Raw genomic sequence first — 18,242 nt, 5'->3', positions numbered from 1 at the left:
AGCTCGTTCCACACAGCTACCACTCTCTGAGTAAAGAAGTTCCCCCTCGTGTTACCCCTAAGCTTTTGCCCCTTAACTCTCAACTCATGTCCTCTTGTTTGAATCTCCCCTACTATCAATGGAAAAAACCTATCCACGTCAACTCTATCTATCCCCCTCATAATTTTAAATACCTCTATCAAGTCCCCCCTCAACTTTCTACGCTCCAAAGAATAAAGACCTAACTTGTTCAACCTTTCTCTGTAACTTAGGTGCTGAAACCCAGGTAACATTCTAGTAAATCTTCTCTGTACTCTCTCTATTTTGTTGACATCTATCCTGTAATTTGGTGACCAGAACGGTACACAATACTCCAAATTTGGCCTCGCCAATGCCTTGTACAATTTTAATTTAAATATTTCCAAGCCCTTTAAATCCCTCTATGAACTTGCTACACCCTGGCTCTGAAACAGTTTCTTCTATACTTTAAATAAAGACTCCTGGCTATCCCTAGGTTTTAATCACTCCATTAGGGTTTGAAATTATCTCCCCAAACCTTGACCCTTCTTTCCCACAGGTGATCCACAAAGCTCGAGCCAAGAGAGTGACTAATTGGCAGCTTTGTTTGATCTCACTACTGTGAAGTGTCTTGGAATTATTTTCCATATTAAAACTAATGTATGAGCATTGGTTGCTCCCAGAAATCCTTAGGTTATGTTGGTTGTAATGGCAAATGGCACTTTTCACTGTATATTTCCATATACATTTGATAAAATGAATCTGAATCTAAAATAAATTGTAATATTTTTAATGACACTAGCATAATTTCTAATTTTGTATTGGTCTTTTGATATTTTACCTTTGAGTAACAGTAATTCTATTTTGAAATTCTCTTCTGCCTAATGAGTGTGCAGTTCAACTGTCTGTGATTGAGTATTGTTGGAGCAAGGGTGGAGAGAACAGTTACTTTTTCACCAGAGTGTGAAGTGTTGTGAGAGTGAAGTCCTGCAACTGTAAAGGAAGCATTGACTAAATCTCGTCTATAAAATCTATGAGAATAAGTTGCTGATGTAACCCAAGGGTATTGCAAAACTGTCTAGCTTACATGTGATCTCTTTGATAAGTCCACAAATTTCCAGTGATGACATTATTGGGTTTCTGTGTGGGATGAAAATTGTGGGAAGCTGGCCTCAGCTCCTTGCCAATAACCATTTTGCAATTTCAGTGGGTTGTGGCCTGGTAGCGCAGTGGTTATCGTAACGCTGTCACAGCACCAGCAGCCCGGGTTCAATTCCCACTGCCATCTGTAAAGAGTTTGTACGTTCTCCCCATGACAGTGTGGGTTTACTCCTGGTACTCTGGTTTTCTCCACATGTGTATGGGTTAGTCGGTTAATTAGCCACATGAGTGTAATTGGGCAATGCAAGCTTGTTGGGCCAAGAGGGCTGATATCATGCTGAATCTCGAAATAAAATGATTTCTCTGAACAATATTTTGTATTTCTCCCTAATCGTTCCCCTTCTCCCGTGATGTACTGGGATTTCTTTCTCCGTTTCCTTTCCTCTCACTTCCCTGTGGTTGTGGAAGATAGACAGGTGCTAGATTAGCGGATCTGACGCATGAAAAAGATATTGGGCAAAGCAGAAGAGCATACAGAGACGATCAAAACCTCGTTACCTTCCTAGTTACCTGGTACTGAGACTCTGTGACCACGAGTGTATCACGACTTTTTGAGTGCACTCCTAGGGGTTCTTAGCTTTGGCTTTTTGTGAGAGGCATTCTTTGAATGGGATCCAACCACGCATGCAGTGATGGTGATTTAAAAATTGAACCTGTGATTTTTTTCCCCCACTCCTGAAAATCTTTCTGGGTTTCTGAGCTTTCCCTAATGATGAATCCTGCTGGCTCTCGACAACTTTACAGTCGAGAAGTAAAGGGGAAATGGGAGTGTTTGGCTCTGTTTTAGTTGATGCAATTTTATTTCTAACTTTTTAAGTATTTTTCAAAATATGGTACTGATATTTTGTTTTAGGGAATGATCTTTGAAAGTTCATCACTCTAACAATGAAAGGAGACTGATGGAGAATAGGGAAGAATATTGAGTGGAGAGCAAACTACCTTTGTGCTCTCCCCATCTTTTTCCATCTCTCTGGAATGTACAGTGTTATTAAAAGCTTCATTTCCCCCTCTTTATCCAACCAATCTACCACTGGGTTGGTGAACAGATGAACTTTTCCCTCTTTTCTAATATTGCTTTAGAGCATGTATGTCTTTTCTGTGTGATACCAGCAATTTAGTCAGTCAAGAATCCCATATTAAGGCATTGGTGCCTGGGAAATGCCAATACTGAGCTACAACCCTCCAAAGTTCATTAAACTAAAGTCCATAAAGGATTCTTATAGTTATCCATAAGTTGTGGCAAAGTTGAAGTGTGCTCCGTCACAGTGTAATTCAGTGTAATGTGTAGATGTAGAATTAAGTTTACCAAGACTTATTAACCTGTGTCTTGGTCAATTCAAATGAAGTTACATTTAAATAGAGCAAAGTTTTCAATCTTCATGCTGACATGCTACAGGCAAAACTATTTCCCACCTTCCCCACAAGCCCAGAAAATTTAGAGTTGAGTTTGTAAAGGGCAACACACAAAATGCTGGATGAACTCAGCAGATCAAACAGCATAATTGGAAATGAATAAATAGTAAATGTTTTGGGCTGAGACCCTTCATCAGTACTGGAAAGGAAGGGGGAAGAAACCAGAATAAAAATGTGGGGGGAGGGGAAGGAGGATATGCTAAAAGTGATTGGTGAAGCCAAGTGGGTGGGAACAGTAAAGGGCTAGAGATGAAAGAAAGTTTAGAAAGGACCTGGGAAGAAAAAAATGTGAAAGCTTGTCACAAATTCAGAAATTAATAATTATTATCAGGCTGATTATAAGTGGTAGAAGGGAAAATTGAATTTTAGACCATGAGAGATAGGAACAGAATTAGGCCATTTGGCTCATCAGGTCTGATTATTAAGACCTTTAGGTGAGATTCAGCTTTCTAAGCAACCGTCAGAAGCCCAGGTAATTGAGACTTGAGCTTGCATTACATTTTGTAATCGGTAGTTTGGCTGAATTTTGTTAGCCAAGAGTATGACAGGAATATTTGCAATGCATCTCAAGTTGTCATTTGGATCTCAAGCAAGAATATCATGATCAGTTATGGGCAATTTAGGGTAAATTGGGAACATTGTTCTTATACATGTCCAAGTTGCTCAAACAGCCCATGGTTGGATTTGTCAAGAATGGGAGGGAAGATTCTCTACTTTGATAGGGTGAGAACTTCAACACAATTCAGGGTTGTTCTTCCTAGTATATACAATAATATGATGTGGCAGCAAATGGGAATGAAAAATAATCCATAAATGCTGAAAAGCTGCAGTAGAAACAGAAATGCTCAGGGATGAGTCAGCATCTGCAGGAAGACAGAGTTAATGTGTCAGCTTTAGTCCTTCCAACAGAACTGGAAAAGTGGAGGTGTGAGGAGGCTAAAACAGACAAAGGGAATATCTGAAAACATAAAATGCTGGCGGAACTCAGCAGGCCAGACAGCATCTATGGGAGGAGGTAGCGGCGATGTTTCGGCCCAAAACGTCGTCACTACCTCCTCCCATAGATGCTGTCTGGCCTGCTGAGTTCTGCCAGCATTTTGTGTTTTTATCTATTTCCAGCATCTGCAGATTCACTTGTGTTGCAAAGGGAATATCTATGCTGGAAGGTCAAATGGCAAATGGCCATTTAGAGGGTAATTATGTTTCTTTGTCTCTGCTATATGTTGCACAGACTGAATAAACATCCAGTATCACAGATAAATTCCAGCAGGAATGGCCAGATCTGATGTGAACAAAATGAGTTGCCTAAAGCTTAATTTGAATTGGAGTCAGAAAACTGCCATATGCCCAGTTGGAAGATATTGTGGCGATCCACTACCCAGCGCACTCGAACCGGCTCACAAAGCGGCGCGCGCCGGCATTGAGGCAGGTCCCAAAGAGGGCACCAAGCCTGCTTCACCAGCAAGGGGAAAAGCCCGCGCGCTGGACGGGACTGTGAATACGCGCCCCCAAAGCATTCCTGCCCAGGGAGGACGGGATCAGGAAGGCTTTAAAGCGAGGCCGTGAAGTTTGAATAAGTCTCTTTTGCAACTGCAGCTCACCGACTCCATGTCGTTATTGCAGTGTAGCACACCGCTACAATATAACATTATGGTTTAAACATGTTTCCAGTATGCAAAGCCCATCTACAGTACTTGTAAAACTCTTCTCCCCAGTCTTGAACCTTAGTTAAGGTGTATAATTTTCTTTCTAATTGAGCTGTAGTGAATAATTGAGTTGCTGACATAATTGACTAAATCTAAAATCTGCACTAGCCTAGACGCAATCGCTTAGGATAATCTCTCAGGATTAAGGATGATTGAAAGTTTTATATGCTCTCAGCTGGTTGATGCAGAACTTGCAGAGGTCACACTCAGCAGATGCATGGATAATGTTGCCTCCAAATTGTTCTGAAGTCATCCGGTATCATGATTTGAAAATGCTTTGTTGCCTAGCTAAAGTTGCATATCTCCCTATTAAATAGCATCATAAGGAATGCAGAGATTGAAGCTGGGTCACTATTGCTTCATGGGGGCAGCTAGGAATGGTGAATAAATATCAGCCTTTGCTTAAATGCTTACAATACATCCAAGGAATATTCTTGGTTAAATTGTGAAGCAATGGCATGTTGTGCCTGGTTCTCAATATCCCCCCCTCCCCCGCAAACAAAATAGATGCTACAAAATTAAATTGGTATGAAGTGGTTCCATGTTATGTTTCACATTTTTCTTAACCCTTGTAAAACTAGTGCCACCTTTTAGTGAGCCAAGCATCTAAAGGAGAAAGACATTCTTTTGAACACCAGCAAGATGTAGAATATCTTTTTAAATGGCCCTTTGTGTAACCAAATGTACTAGATATTTTATGGTACTCTTAAATGGAGCGAACAATTACCAGTTCCAATCTGGCTCGCCCTATTTGTTATCTGAAGTGTGCTGTTTTTGCTGCCCAGAGCTCCTGAAATATTTCAAATTGTGTGAATTGTAAGTATAAAGAAAGCTTTCTTTATACATTTTTCTAAAGTGTTTTGATCATATTTTGATACCTCCTCGCTGCATTAACTTCCTAACTTAACTGAATGTGGATTTATCTAGAAGTCCATTGTGGGGGAGATTAAAATAAAATCAAAACTGTTGATGCTAGAAGTCTGAAATAACTTAGAAACAGAAGATGCTGGAACCATCCACTCAGGCAATATTTGTAGAAGGAGATGGTGTTTTGGGTCAGTAAACCTTTGTCAGAACTGGAAAAGAGCGAAAAGCAGTTTTAGGGAAGTAGTGAAGAATGAATGAGGCAAAGGGAATGTCTGTGATTAGATGAGACCAGGGTTGTTGTGGGAGCAAGTTGTGATTAATCAGTGTAGTTGGAAAGTGATAATACAAATAAGCATATAAAATGTAGCCAAATACAAGGCTTTGTCAATAGAGAGAGAGGAAAATTGAAGCATTATTATAGACAAAATAGCCAGATCTGATATAGACAGAGAAATCAGATTTCTCAAATTGGCGATTTGGTACAACATACCCAAAAGAAAGATACGGATCGTTCAGGCTTGCTTTGTGCCTTGTTATAACCATCCCAGGATGCCACAGAGAAGTTGCAGTTGGAGTAGGATAGGGAATTGATGTAGCAGTCATAGGAAACCTAGAATAATGGGGCAGTTGTCCATGGCTTGAGCAAATTAACCACCATAATGAATTTCATCTCCTTGTGCTATTTGTTTTTGGGGTCTAAAATGTGGAAATCTATCTTGTACTTTTTATTAAGCTCTGCCTGTTGGATTTGCCAGTAGAGTGCCATCCTCTCTGGCTACCTAACCTACAGTTGGATGAGTAGCACTGGGATATGTGGGTTAATGAAGAGCATCCATTCAGACTGCTGCATTCATACTGTGAAGTAAAGATTATGATACCATCAGCTGCTACTGTTATGGATCTCGGGTGGCAGAAGGAAAACCCCCACCAGATGTGATATCCTGGGCTGCCCGAGGCATAGATGTAATTTCTACCACATTGCCCTCAACACCCCCCCCCCCCCATCTATAAATGGAGTGGCAAACTTTCAGGAAACACCTGGAAAACTTGGCAATAGATCAGAAAACTTGAAGCAAACCCCCAGAACTAAAACATACCCTCCCATCAGTTAGTCCTGTTACCATCCCAAGCACTAAGCCATGTAGTTAATACTCAACTATTGCCCCTAAGTAAAAAACGTGTACTTCCCTCTTCTAATCTGGGTTTGTAAGCAAGCTATGCAAGTCATGGGACCAGCCACTTACTTGAAATTGTTGTTTGGCTAAATGTGTTTGGAAAAGATTTTTTTAACAATGCACAGATGCCGATAGCATCAAAGATACAGTTCAGTTCCCAGAATCTTGGCCAAGGAATTGCATGCATCAGTTAGCAGAATATATATATTTTTTAAAACTTTGTAATCTTTGTACACTTCTGTAATTGGGTTTTGATAGCCTGAAACTTTGAGAGGGGAATGTATCCCATAAACTGGAGTTCTAGCAGTACTGAGTGAAGCATTGAATGAACAGTCTTGACCTTGGCAAAATGTAATACAAAGAATGTCCAGACATAGTCTATTTTGGTTTCCACATGCAATATTTGCAAGGGATGATTGAGTGTCTTACTGGCTGTTTCAATATTCAGCAGTCACCAATCAGCTGCTTTGCATGAAACTTGGCTTGGTAATTGCTACTCCCGAAACTGGATTATTTATTCTTTATAACCTTGTAACAAAGAAAGAGATCTGACTGGGAGGGTAGTTGTAACAAGCAGGGGCTTGCTTAGCCTTTTACTCGGGGGCAGGGGTGTTTATTGTTCCGAGCCCATGGTATAAAGTGACAAGCAACTTTTCGAACAAGTTCTGATTGCATAGGTCCCAGTTTCACAAAAGGTTTGTGCGCAATTCAGTAAAGAGAATGAGATCTGCACAGTGCCAGGGCAGTGCTTGGATGAAGGTGATCTGTTAGCCCTGGGAACAGTCTCAAATAAAGGAGAGACCACTAGGGATTGGCTGCACAGACTTGGCTGATAGCTTGGCCAGATTAAATTTATCCCCATGAATCTTCTCTGTTGCACAGCTTTGGCGTGAGTTGGTCATCATTAAATCCTAAAAACCGTGGAAACCTGAAGCCCTTGCATAACAGCCTTTTCAGGCTTTCACATGCTTAACAGGAGGGCTCTAGTCAGATGATCTCCAAATATGGGAATCAAACCTATGAACAGTTAGGCGCAGGCTGCTGAGTCTCAAAACAAGGTCATTCGTTTTTCTCTCCAGCACTGAAATCAACAAAGAGATATTATATAACTTCTATTTATATCCTGTGTTCTCACTCATTCTGCAGCACACCAGAGCTTTTCAAGTGGGAGGCTTTTTTTTTTAATAAGCTCTTGAGTCGTCTTCATTTTTGAAATGATGTGAGTTGGCTCATCATTGGAGAATGGGGGGGAGAAAAGGGGTAACTTTGCAAATGTCGTAGTTATTGTCTGATGAGCTGGGGCATCTATTGAATTAGAATGTGAGGGGTGACCTTGATCAATACCTGCTGGGCATTCTAATAATTGGAATTATGTCGTAGGGTTCTGGTGCAGTGGTTGCCAAAAGGTGTCTGTTAGTAATGTGTTTAATTTTGTATCTCATTACCAAATTCTCCTCCTCACTTTCTCTGTTCAAACCTGTCAGCATGTACAACCCCAAGACAGCAGGGAGGTGACAGCCTAGTGCATCTTAGGTAAATGTGCAGGTCTTCGTAATGGAGGGTTTGGTAGTTAGCTAGGACGCTGTCTGGCCTCTTTGGGTTGGAGGCAGCGCATATTTCATCACCACCCACACTAACTGCCACAGCTGTAGAAACAGAAAGCTCACTGGAGGAGGAAGGATCTCTGACAGCCTCACTCCCCTGGGTAAAGGCAGCAGCCCCCATCATAGCTCAGCTGCTGCATATGACAGAGCTATAATTTCAGATTGAGAGTTCATTGGGGATACCTGCTCCTCTGGTAAACAGGCTGTCTGGAGTCTGCCAATGTGTGGGCATTGTTTACTCAGAGCCTGTGTTTCTCATCAGGGGACTTCCCCAGGATGTGGGCGGATCTGCTCACCCACAGAGAGCTGGCGAATGTCCCTTGGTCACCAGTTAGTGCCTCTAAGCCTCAGGGACCCAGGTTAAATACTGACCTCTGATTTCCTCTTGCACCCGAGAAGGATTACTTAGGTGTGTAAATGGCCCCTTGTGTTGGCAAACAAACCAAAGGGAGAATGGAGTTATACAGAACAAGAATGGGCCTTCTGGCCCAACTCATCCATGCCAACGTTGCTACCCAGCGAGCTAGTCCTGTTGGGCCCACAGCTCTCTAAACCTCTCCTGTCCATATGCGTAACTAAAGCAACACGCACAAAATGCTGGAGGAGCTCAGCGGGTCAGGCAGCATCTTTGGAGAAGAGTAAACAGTCGATGTTTCTGGCCAAGACCTTTCATTAGGACTGGGAAATGAGAGGAAAATCAGAGTAAGACGGTGGAGGGAGGGGAGGAAGAAGTACAAGATGGTAGGTGATGGGTGAAACTGAGGGAGGGGAGAGCTGGGGAGTTGATGGTTGAAAGGGATAAAGGGCTGAAGAAGGGGGAATATGATACTTATCCTCATAAGCGGAGTAAGTGCCACGCCTGTCCCCACAGCACATCCCTCACTACCATTCAGGGCCCCCAAATAGTCCTTTCTGATGAGGCAATACTTCACCTGTGAGTCTGTTGGGGTCATCTGTTGTATCTAGTGCTCCCGTCCTGGCCTCCTTTATGTGAATGAGACCCGATGTAGATTGGGAGACCACTTCGCTGAGCACCTTCGTTCCATCAGCCAGAAAAAACAGGATCTTCCTGTGGCCATCCATTTCAATCCTACTTCCCAGTCCCATTCCGACATGTTGGTCTATAGCCTCTTCTACTGCCACGATGAGATACACTCAAGTTGGAGGAGCAACACCTTGTATTCCCATCTGGTTAGCCTCCAACCTGATATCAATTTCTTGAAATTCCAGTAAATGCCCCTCCCCCTCCTCTCCTTCACCATTCCCCATTTCCTGTTTCCCCCTCTCACCCTCTCCCCTTACCAGCCTATCACCTCCCTCTGGTGCTCCTCCTCCTTCCCTTTCTTCCATGGTGCCCTGTCCTCTCCTATCAGATTCCCCCTTCTCCAGCCCTGTAACTCTTTCACCAATCAACTTCCCAGCTCTTTACTTCACCCCTCCCCTCTCCCGGTTTCACCTATCATCACCACCACCTTGTACTTCCCCCCTGCCCCCCATCTCTTACTGTGACTTCTCTATTTCTCCAGGACTGATGAAGGGTCTCGGCCCAAAACATCAACTGCATACTCTTTTCCATAGATGTGGCCTGGGCAGCTCAGTTCCTCCAGCGTTTTGTGTGTGTTGCTTTGGATTTCCAGTATCTGCAGATTTTCTCGTGTTCACATACTTATCTACATGGCTTTTAAAAGCTTCTAATGTGCCTGCCTCAAACGCCAGCTCTGGTAGCTTAGTCCAAATGCACACCACCCTTTCTGTTAAGAAGCTGACTCTGCTATCCCTTTTAAATCTCCCATCTCTGATCTGAAAGCCCTTTTGCTTGTAGCAGCCCCTCTTGGAGAGAGAGACTGTGCTTTTGCTGTGTCTACGCACCTCATGATCTTGTATACCTGCCTCTGTGGTAAACAAGCTGTGTGGAGTCTGCCAGGGGTATTGTTTACCTGGAGTTGCTCATGGTAGGGTCTGGGTGAACAATCTTTAGAGACCCCAAGCCGATTGCATATAGTTGAATGTTCTGGCATTGGAGGAAATGGTCATCTGATGGCCAAGGCAAGCCTGATGTGATTGCATAGGGATTGCTTTGCAGGAAGTTGGTATGGACCCAAAGGGCCGAATGGCCTCTTTCTGTTTGTAATAAGAAAGAAAGCCCAAGTAACTTTGTTTCTGGAGTAGACCTTAAAGCACATCTGGAGATTTGCTATATATACCTTCCATATGTGCAATTGTATAACAAGTGCTCACTTCTCTGTCTAGTCAATTTATAATGGTGAATTTTGCCTTTTCTATCAGGGTCCTGTTTAATACTTTATCAAATAGACTCTTTTATTGCGGAAGAACCGTATGTAAATTGTATCCGGATATAATTTTGCAGTGCCATGACACCTTTGATAAAATAAATCTCTTGATAAGTAAAACTAAGTCATGTGACAGAGAGTTCACTCAATGGATGTTTCCAACTCTTTTGCCCTGATTGCCCCTCAGCCTCTAACTAGCTGGGAGCTCAGCATGAACATCTGCCCTTCTGTGACACTGGGAAGCATAAAGACTCCCCATTCCTTTCTTGGATGAACCTGGCTTTCCCAGCCGTCAATTCTTTTTTTTTTTGTGTGTGTTTTTATGACTTCTCACCATGCTTCTCATGATGGGATCTATATGAATAATCCTTACTACCTGGAGTCCCCATGCCAATTGCAGATGGTTGGAAGCTCTGTCAAAGAGGAGATGGCCTCCTGTCTGCAAAGGCAACAGTAGTAATACACATTTCATATAGTGGTATATGCACTGTTCTCAGTCCTCCCTACTTTCTAAATGGAGCATTTTAGGAGTCCAGATTGCTGTGTCTGAGATGTAAAAGAAACAGTATATTGAAGGGAACAGCATGTACCTGTGTGCAGAAGGAATTCCGCATTGTGAAGATGTCTGTTTTTTGTGTTTTTGTATGGACTGGTGGCAAAACTCTGATTGTAATAAGCTTTTTTTTACCAAGGAAGAATTGGGTGTTACTAAGATACCAAAAAAAAACGATGGATCTTTGAACCTGGGCAGCTTTAATTAAGCCCTGTAGGAATTACATGTTCCTTGGGGCTCACTGGCCATAGAATTGACAGTCTGGACATCTATCCCACCTGGGAACTCCAACGCTTCCCAAATGTTGGAAACATGATCTGGAGGGAGCATCTTTGGAAAAGTGTAAACAGCCGCCATTTCAGGCTGAGATCCTTCACCAGTCGTGATGAAGGGAGTCGGACTGAAGCGTCAACTGTTCACTCTTTTCCATAGCTGCTGCCTGGCTTGCTGAGTTCCTCCGGCATTTTGTGTGTGTTGCAGTAAGTAGAGCTCAGTGAAGGTTGTTTTAGAGTGTGATTCCCATCTGTCTAATCTCAGTTGCTGAGGACACTGCAAGGAAACTGAATTATCCATAGTCACCCATCAACGGGTCAGAGACTAAACCAGCTCTCTTTAACAGTGGAGTTGGGGTAACTCTGCTTCTCTACACTGATGTCCAGTGTCAATCCCCTCAGTCACAAGCATCCACAGTTTATGGGAAAACAAGCCAGTAAGAAGCAGAAGTAATTTCATTTTTTTTTCTTGGAGTTGGCCCAGATTGGAACAAAACACAACAGTTAACAGTCACCTTTTCAGCACTGTGATTTCCTGTCAGGGAGGGGCTGCTTCACCAGCGACTTAATCTTCCCTGTGTGGTGTGACATTCCATAACAGTCACTGCGCCAACACCCCAAAAAGAAAACATTTTCAATAAACAGCATCTGAACAGCTGTGACAGCTGGACTACAGCCCAGGCATTTTCATCATCACTCACTAATGGTTAACTTGCCAGATGAATCGAGTACTTGAATGATAGAGGTGCTGAACTGCAGGGCATGTGAGCTTAAACTTATCAACAAGTCAGAGGGAGCGGCTGGAGTGGGCTGCCTTGAACTCTGCATCAGCATTCTAGGATTTTCCATTAGCAGACTCTGCTGGTTTTGTACTGAGTCAGACACTGCAGTTACGCGAGAGACTGGAGGAGAGCAGTAAGATATACATTGGCCTCATTAAAACTTTCCACTCGGTACGGCCTTTGGTTCCTGTCAAAGCCACGCTGTTCGTGCGCAGTGATGACTTGCTGACTGAAAGCTTCAAGTGTACTGCAGAATTCTAGGACCCCCTGTTCCATCTGTGTTGATGGGTCAGCTTTGCTGAATTAATCTATTATTGTCACCTGCACTGAAGTACAGTGGAAAAATACAGCCTCCATCCAATACCCTGCTTCATTCACTGTGCTCTTGTCCCCCCTCGCTCACTCTTCTAACCACCCCCTTGCCCTGGTTCTCCTCTTCCACACCCCTTGCTCACCCTGATCCCCTATCCAGCCCCTCCCCATACCCTGGTTCTCCTTTCTCCCCTCATTTGCCCCACTCTCCTCACTCTCCTTGGCTCTCCTCCCTCACTTGCCCTGGCTCACCTACCAACCCCCTCTCACACCCTGGTTCTGCTCTCCTCTTAACCCCCCACCTCACTCAACCAGCTCTCCACTTTCCATCCTTCCCCCCTCACCCCCTGGGCCAGTTTTTCATTCCCCACTCTGCCACCCTCTGCCTCATTTTTTTTCCTCATGATATCTGTAGTAAGGCCACTCGAATCAAGTGGTCCACGTAAAACCTGCACGGTGCCCACTCATTATGGTGCATGGAGACTTCTCAGATGATGAGAGGAATGGTTAATCTCACTGCGGTAATTCTGACATTCCCTGGCAAGTTTTGTGGATTTGACAACACACGTACCATTTCTTAGAATAGCTGTTCCAGTAAAATGATGTTAAAAGCTGTTCTAACTACCCATTCTAGAGGGGTTGACAGTCTTTTGATAAAGAACATTTTTAATGCCCTTTTATTGCAAAACTGCATGCAAGGGAAGCTATTCAGCCCATCATGCCAGGTCCTTCTAAGAACTGTCCAATGTATCTCTCGCCCTCCATCCCACAGAATCAGTCACAATCTATTCTAGAGTGAATTCAACTTTGTCAAAAATTTCCAGATGAGTTGTTGAACGAAGTTAGCAAGAAGCCTTTTATCTTTGAACTCCCTGACCCCGCCACCCTGCAATTCGCAAGACATCACCTATAATAATCAGCAGATTGCTACGTCATGTTGGGGGCTGTTTGTGTGATCAGTCAAGAGAAAGAGAGGGCATAATTATGATGAAATTCTCTTGTTTTCCTATGGTGCCAGCTTCTGTGTTTAGACACTGTTGCCATGGGAACAGGTTGCTGCAGGTTGAAATCAAGCTGGGTGGTAACTTCCACATATCACCCACGCAGTGAATACAGGGCTTTCCAAGTTCTGAATGAAATGTTTCAGGCAAGTTCTCTACTCCACAATGATCGTAAGCAATGATTGTTTTGCCCAAGCTACATCAAAAAGCATTGTTTAAAAGCCTGTATAGATATTACTGAGGTGCTGAGTCTAGCTTTAATTACCATGTCATTTGTGAATTTTATAACCTGCAGCTGGTTAAGTGACAGACATCACTGCTGGAATTAAGTCACTAAGCTGAGATGGTGACCATACACAGCCTTGTCAAGTTGACAGTGAGGAGGAAAGATCTTTTACCAGAATGCAGATACGACATCATAATGCTCCCTAGCCGATGTTCATTTCAGTGGATTTAAATAAATTGTCTGTTGACTTTGTATGATAGCTTACATGACCTATGTACTGAGCATTTGTTAGCCTAACATGGAACCTGTTAACAAGACCCAAATGCATTGCACAAGAGCTGAAACTGGCAGCATTTAGATTGGGATCAGAGAGGGATTCACATTTGTAATAAGGTGGAGAAGACAAGCTTACGGGGCAGAGGTTGCAGAGCTTGTTTGTGCAAATGAAGTTACGACTGCACCTGGACTTAATGGTGCTGTGGTTTTTTAATGCACTTAAGGTGTAGGCTATTTTGAAATACTATCTGTCAACACTGGCTTGAGATTTCTTGAAAAATTGTGTTTTACTGAGAGGCTGAAGCTTCAGTAGGCTGGGAGTGGTTGGGATTTTTGAGCAGGTAGTAGTAAAAAGAAGTAGTTTCATTCTTGTTTAATATTTATAAGGAAGTGCTTGTAAGGGACTTTTTCCAGGGCTCTGACATATTTATTGGTTACATGTGTGGGTGGGCACTGGGTGGGGCACTTTTAATGCATGTGATCTACAGAAGGAGCAACCTTTTTTTAAAAAAAATCTGTTCCCAGGATGTAGGAGTCAATGCCAAGCCTGTATTCTAAGAAGTTGGGTGGAGAGAGCAACTTTGAACAGCTGAAGATCTCAAGGTTATAATGACATTGCTAAAACAATATATGGTACAAAGTTGAAGGGCAACAGCAGAGTGTCCAAGTTGCCTTTATTACTCCTAAAACTGATTATTTTTGGTACTTTATTATCTTGCATCCATTATGAGTTCTTCCAAGCCTCCTGTTGAAATGAAGTAATTTTACATCCTGTCTATTTCATGAAATTGTTTCAGTTGGTGTTTTGTTATCTGAAAACTACCCCGCTGTGGAGAATGCTGCCTTGTTCACACTGCAAGGTCAATGTTGCCGTTTCTCCTTGTTTAGCCTGCTGGTGAGAAAACCTAACGTCAGTGTTGGGCTGGGTAAAAAAAAATTCTTAAAGAGAGGATTAATGATCATTTAGAAAGGCAGGGTCTAATTGGAGGCTGCCAATGTGGCTTTATCAAGGGCAGTTCTTGCATGACCAATGTGACTGAATGCTTTGAAGAGGTATTGCAGTGAATCAATGAAGGTAGGGCAATAGATGTGTTTTGTATGGATTTTACTGAAGCCTTTGACACAGTACAACATTGTAAACTGATTCAAAGGCAGGTGGGATCCAGGATTCATTGGATCTAAAATGGACTTAACCATAGGAAAAAGAGAATGGTGGTAAAGAGGGTGTTTTTGTGATTGAAATTCTGGGACTTGTAGTGTCCCAGAGGAACTGGTGGTGGGACCCTTGTGTGTAACATGCTTGAATAACCTGGATTTGGGAAACAGGATTAATACATTCACAACTGACACAAAGGTCGGCAGAGTTGTTGTGGTGTGGAAGGTTGTTGTTAAGCAGCAGAGAAATATTAACGTATTGGTTAAATATGCTGAAATCTGGAGACAGTTTAATCCAGGCAAATGTGATGTAATCAATTGTGGGAGTACTAATAAGGTTAGGACATGTTCTATGAATGGTGGGTCTTGGAGAGTATTGACAGAAAGACCAGAGTCTTAATCCATGGATCCTTAGTAGGTAATGCATGTAGATAATGTGCATATGATACATGCATAGGAAAGCCTAGGATGTTAGCCTTCATTAGCTAGTGCTCTGAAATAAGGAAGTTCTGCAGCAACATTAACAAACCCTGGTCTGCCCTTAGCTGGAGTACTGTCTGCAATTCTGGTCATGAGGTAGAGGAAGGATGTGATAGTGCTGGAGAGGGTACAGATGAATTCACCAGGATGTTGCTTGGGTGGAGTAGTTCAGTTATGAGTAGAGAAGCTAGGTCTGTTCTCCCTGAAGCAGAGAAGATTAAGAGGGGGCATGATTGAGGTATATAAGTTTAGGATTTACAGAGTGATCTGCAGGAAACTTCCCCATTGTCGGTAGTAGTTAAAACTGGGGACATACAGTAGGATTGGAACATAGACTGGTGTACTCACTGGCTAAAACTGATGAATGGGGGGGGGGGGGGAAATCTCATTGATACCTATCAAATATTGGAAAGCTGAGACAGTAGATGTGGAGAGAATGTTTCCTATAGTGGGGGAGTCTGAGACCAGAGGGCACAGTCTCAGAATAGAGGAATGTCCATTTAGAACAGAGATGTCAAAGAATTTCTTTAGCCAGATGGTAGTAAGCATGTGGAATTCCTTAAAAGGGGTGGCTATGGTGGCTAAGTCATTGAGTCAATTTAAAGCAGAGGTTTGATAAGTTGGTTAGTCAGGGGGTCAAATGTTACGGAGAGAGACTGGAGAATAGGTTTGGGAGGATAATAAATCAGCCACAGTGGACCAGTGGAGCAGACTCGATGGGCAGAGAGGCCTAATTCTGCTCCTATGTCTTATGGTATGTATATATCATCCTACACTAGCCTGAGTTTCATCTTCTTGCATGCATTCACAGTAGAATATAAAGGTACAATGGAACTTGTGAAAATCTATACACAAATGAAGACTAACAATCAATGTACTAAAGATGACAAATTTTGCAAAATTTTAAAAATAGAACACGATTTGTGGAGTTCTTGAAAGTTGTATCAGGGATCTGAGCCTTTACATCTTCAGAACTGATTAAAGCATTGTAGGGGCCTAGAGCATGTATAGTTCTGAGGTTGGAGTTTGGTCTTGAACACTGGGATCAAGCTTATTGAGTGGCTCAAAAGGTATTGGGCCCCAATTTAGCTCAGTGAATAACCTGGGGAATGATCAATGACATGTTCTCTCAGACAAGTTCTGCCAACTTTCTCTTGCAGCCACCATAAACAATTAATTATCTTGTATGTGACTTGAGTGGAAAAGGAGTTTGGCTTGTCATTGTGACATGCCAGGAAATACAAGGAAATGGCCATTATGTCTTTACCCAGGGTGAAATCCAATGATTTCACACCAGCACAATGGAATTGAATTTCTTGGTATATTTGTATTAATGTCAGAAAGGTATTTAATTTTCCTGAGAAAGCAAGTTGCGTAGATAGAAGCTGGAATTTAATAAGTGATTTTCTGCATCTTAATGAGAACAAAGCTGTGGCATGTAGCATTCAGTGTAGGGAAGAGGGAGGTTGGCCATGATTTAACTGAATGGTAGACAGCCTTAAGAAACTAAACAATCCACACCAACTCATCTCAAACTACTTGATATGATTAGCAATATTGACTCAATAGAAGAAAGATGTTCTTTCTGAAGAAGTCTGACTTGCTGCTGGAGGTTTTGTTAGGGCATACTAGATTACAACAATGGTTTCTCAGCTACAAGGTCAGTTCTCCATTCATGATCCAGTCCTTGTCTCAGGTGATGTGTCTTGCAGCTGTAAATATCTGAACAACTATTCCTTTTTATGTTCATTGTCTCCTATGTAGTGAGCTCTTGATTTCAAATCTATGTCCAGATAATGTCTGAATACAAGAACAAGACAAAGCTTCAAGGCCACATTCATAAATAAAATCTTACATTTCCTGATGTTTTCATAGTCTTTCACTTGCTGACCACTTGCTGAGAAAGCCCCTCATCATGTAGATTTTCTTGCATGTCACTTAACTCGGCAAATCTGGAATGAAATTCACAAGAACACAAGGAAATAGGAACGGGGAGACCCACTAGGCCCCTCAGGCCTGCCCCATGTTCCAAGTTATCATACCTGGTTTATGCCAGACCTCAGCTCCTCCTTCTGTACCTTAGCACCTCAATATTTCAAAAATTCATCTATATCCCCTGTAAATATCTCCAAAGATGTAGTCTCCACAACCCCTCTCTCTATGACTGTTCCTCAGTCTAACCTGCTGTGGTAGAGAATTCCAGAGATTCACTACTCTCTGCAAGAAGAAAGTTCTATTTATCTCTTTTAAATAGCTAGCTTCTTATCTTGAAACTGTCCCCTCATTCAGTATTCTCCCGCTAGTAAAAATGTATTGGATTGTACCCTCTTAACCCTACTTAAGAACTTGCGTGTTTCAATATTATAGAAACATAGAAAACCTGCAGCACAATACAGGCCCTTCAGCACACAAAGTTTTGCCGAACACGTCCCTACCTTAGAAATTACTGGGCTTACCTATAGCCCTCTATTTTACTAAGCTCCATGTACCTATCCAAAAGCCTCTTAAAAGACCCTATCATATTCGCCTCCACCACCGTTGCCGGCAGCCCATTCCACACACTCACCACTCTCTAACTAAAAAACTTACCCCTGACATCTCCTCTGTACCCACTCCCCAGCACCTCCAACCTGTGTCCTCTTTTGGCAACCATTTCAGCCCTGGGAAAATATGATTGCTCATTCTTCTAAACTCTAAAGAATATAGACCCATTTTTAAAAATCTCTGTGGTAATGTAGAATTGGTGATACAGTGACACAGTAGACAGTAGTGAGTGAGATTACTTAGACTAGGAGTTGGTTCATTGGTCCTGGTGAAGAAGTAATGAGTCTTGTGGGGTTTTTTTTGTTAGCCTTCATTTGATATTTTAAGTAAAATCTACTTATTAAGTGGTTCATTTAAGTCTTTTACAGATGCACAGCAGACAAATTGGCTTTTGACCCACTGTATCCATGTGAACCATCGAGTGCCC

At 42.5% G+C, this 18,242-nt stretch overlaps 1 protein-coding gene and 1 long non-coding RNA gene across 10 annotated transcripts in view; one reads left to right on the top strand and one right to left on the bottom strand.

Moving 5' to 3' along the window:
* itpr1b (inositol 1,4,5-trisphosphate receptor, type 1b) overlaps positions 1 to 18,242 on the top strand; it is a 532,858-nt gene that overhangs the window by 309,073 nt on the left and 205,543 nt on the right. The gene's annotated exons all lie outside the window — the stretch shown is intronic.
* LOC140741912 (uncharacterized) overlaps positions 14,326 to 18,242 on the bottom strand; it is a 31,595-nt gene continuing 27,678 nt past the window's right edge. Inside the window, exons 2-3 of the long non-coding RNA XR_012102169.1 lie at positions 17,127 to 17,223; positions 14,326 to 14,525 (exon numbers count right to left, since the gene is read on the bottom strand). This is a non-coding gene — a long non-coding RNA (uncharacterized lncRNA). The remainder of the gene's footprint in view (positions 14,526 to 17,126; positions 17,224 to 18,242) is intronic.

The sequence above is a fragment of the Hemitrygon akajei genome, chromosome 19, assembly GCF_048418815.1.
Source record: "Hemitrygon akajei chromosome 19, sHemAka1.3, whole genome shotgun sequence".
Lineage (NCBI taxonomy): Eukaryota > Metazoa > Chordata > Chondrichthyes > Myliobatiformes > Dasyatidae > Hemitrygon > Hemitrygon akajei.
This window is presented reverse-complemented; position numbering and strand designations above follow the sequence as displayed.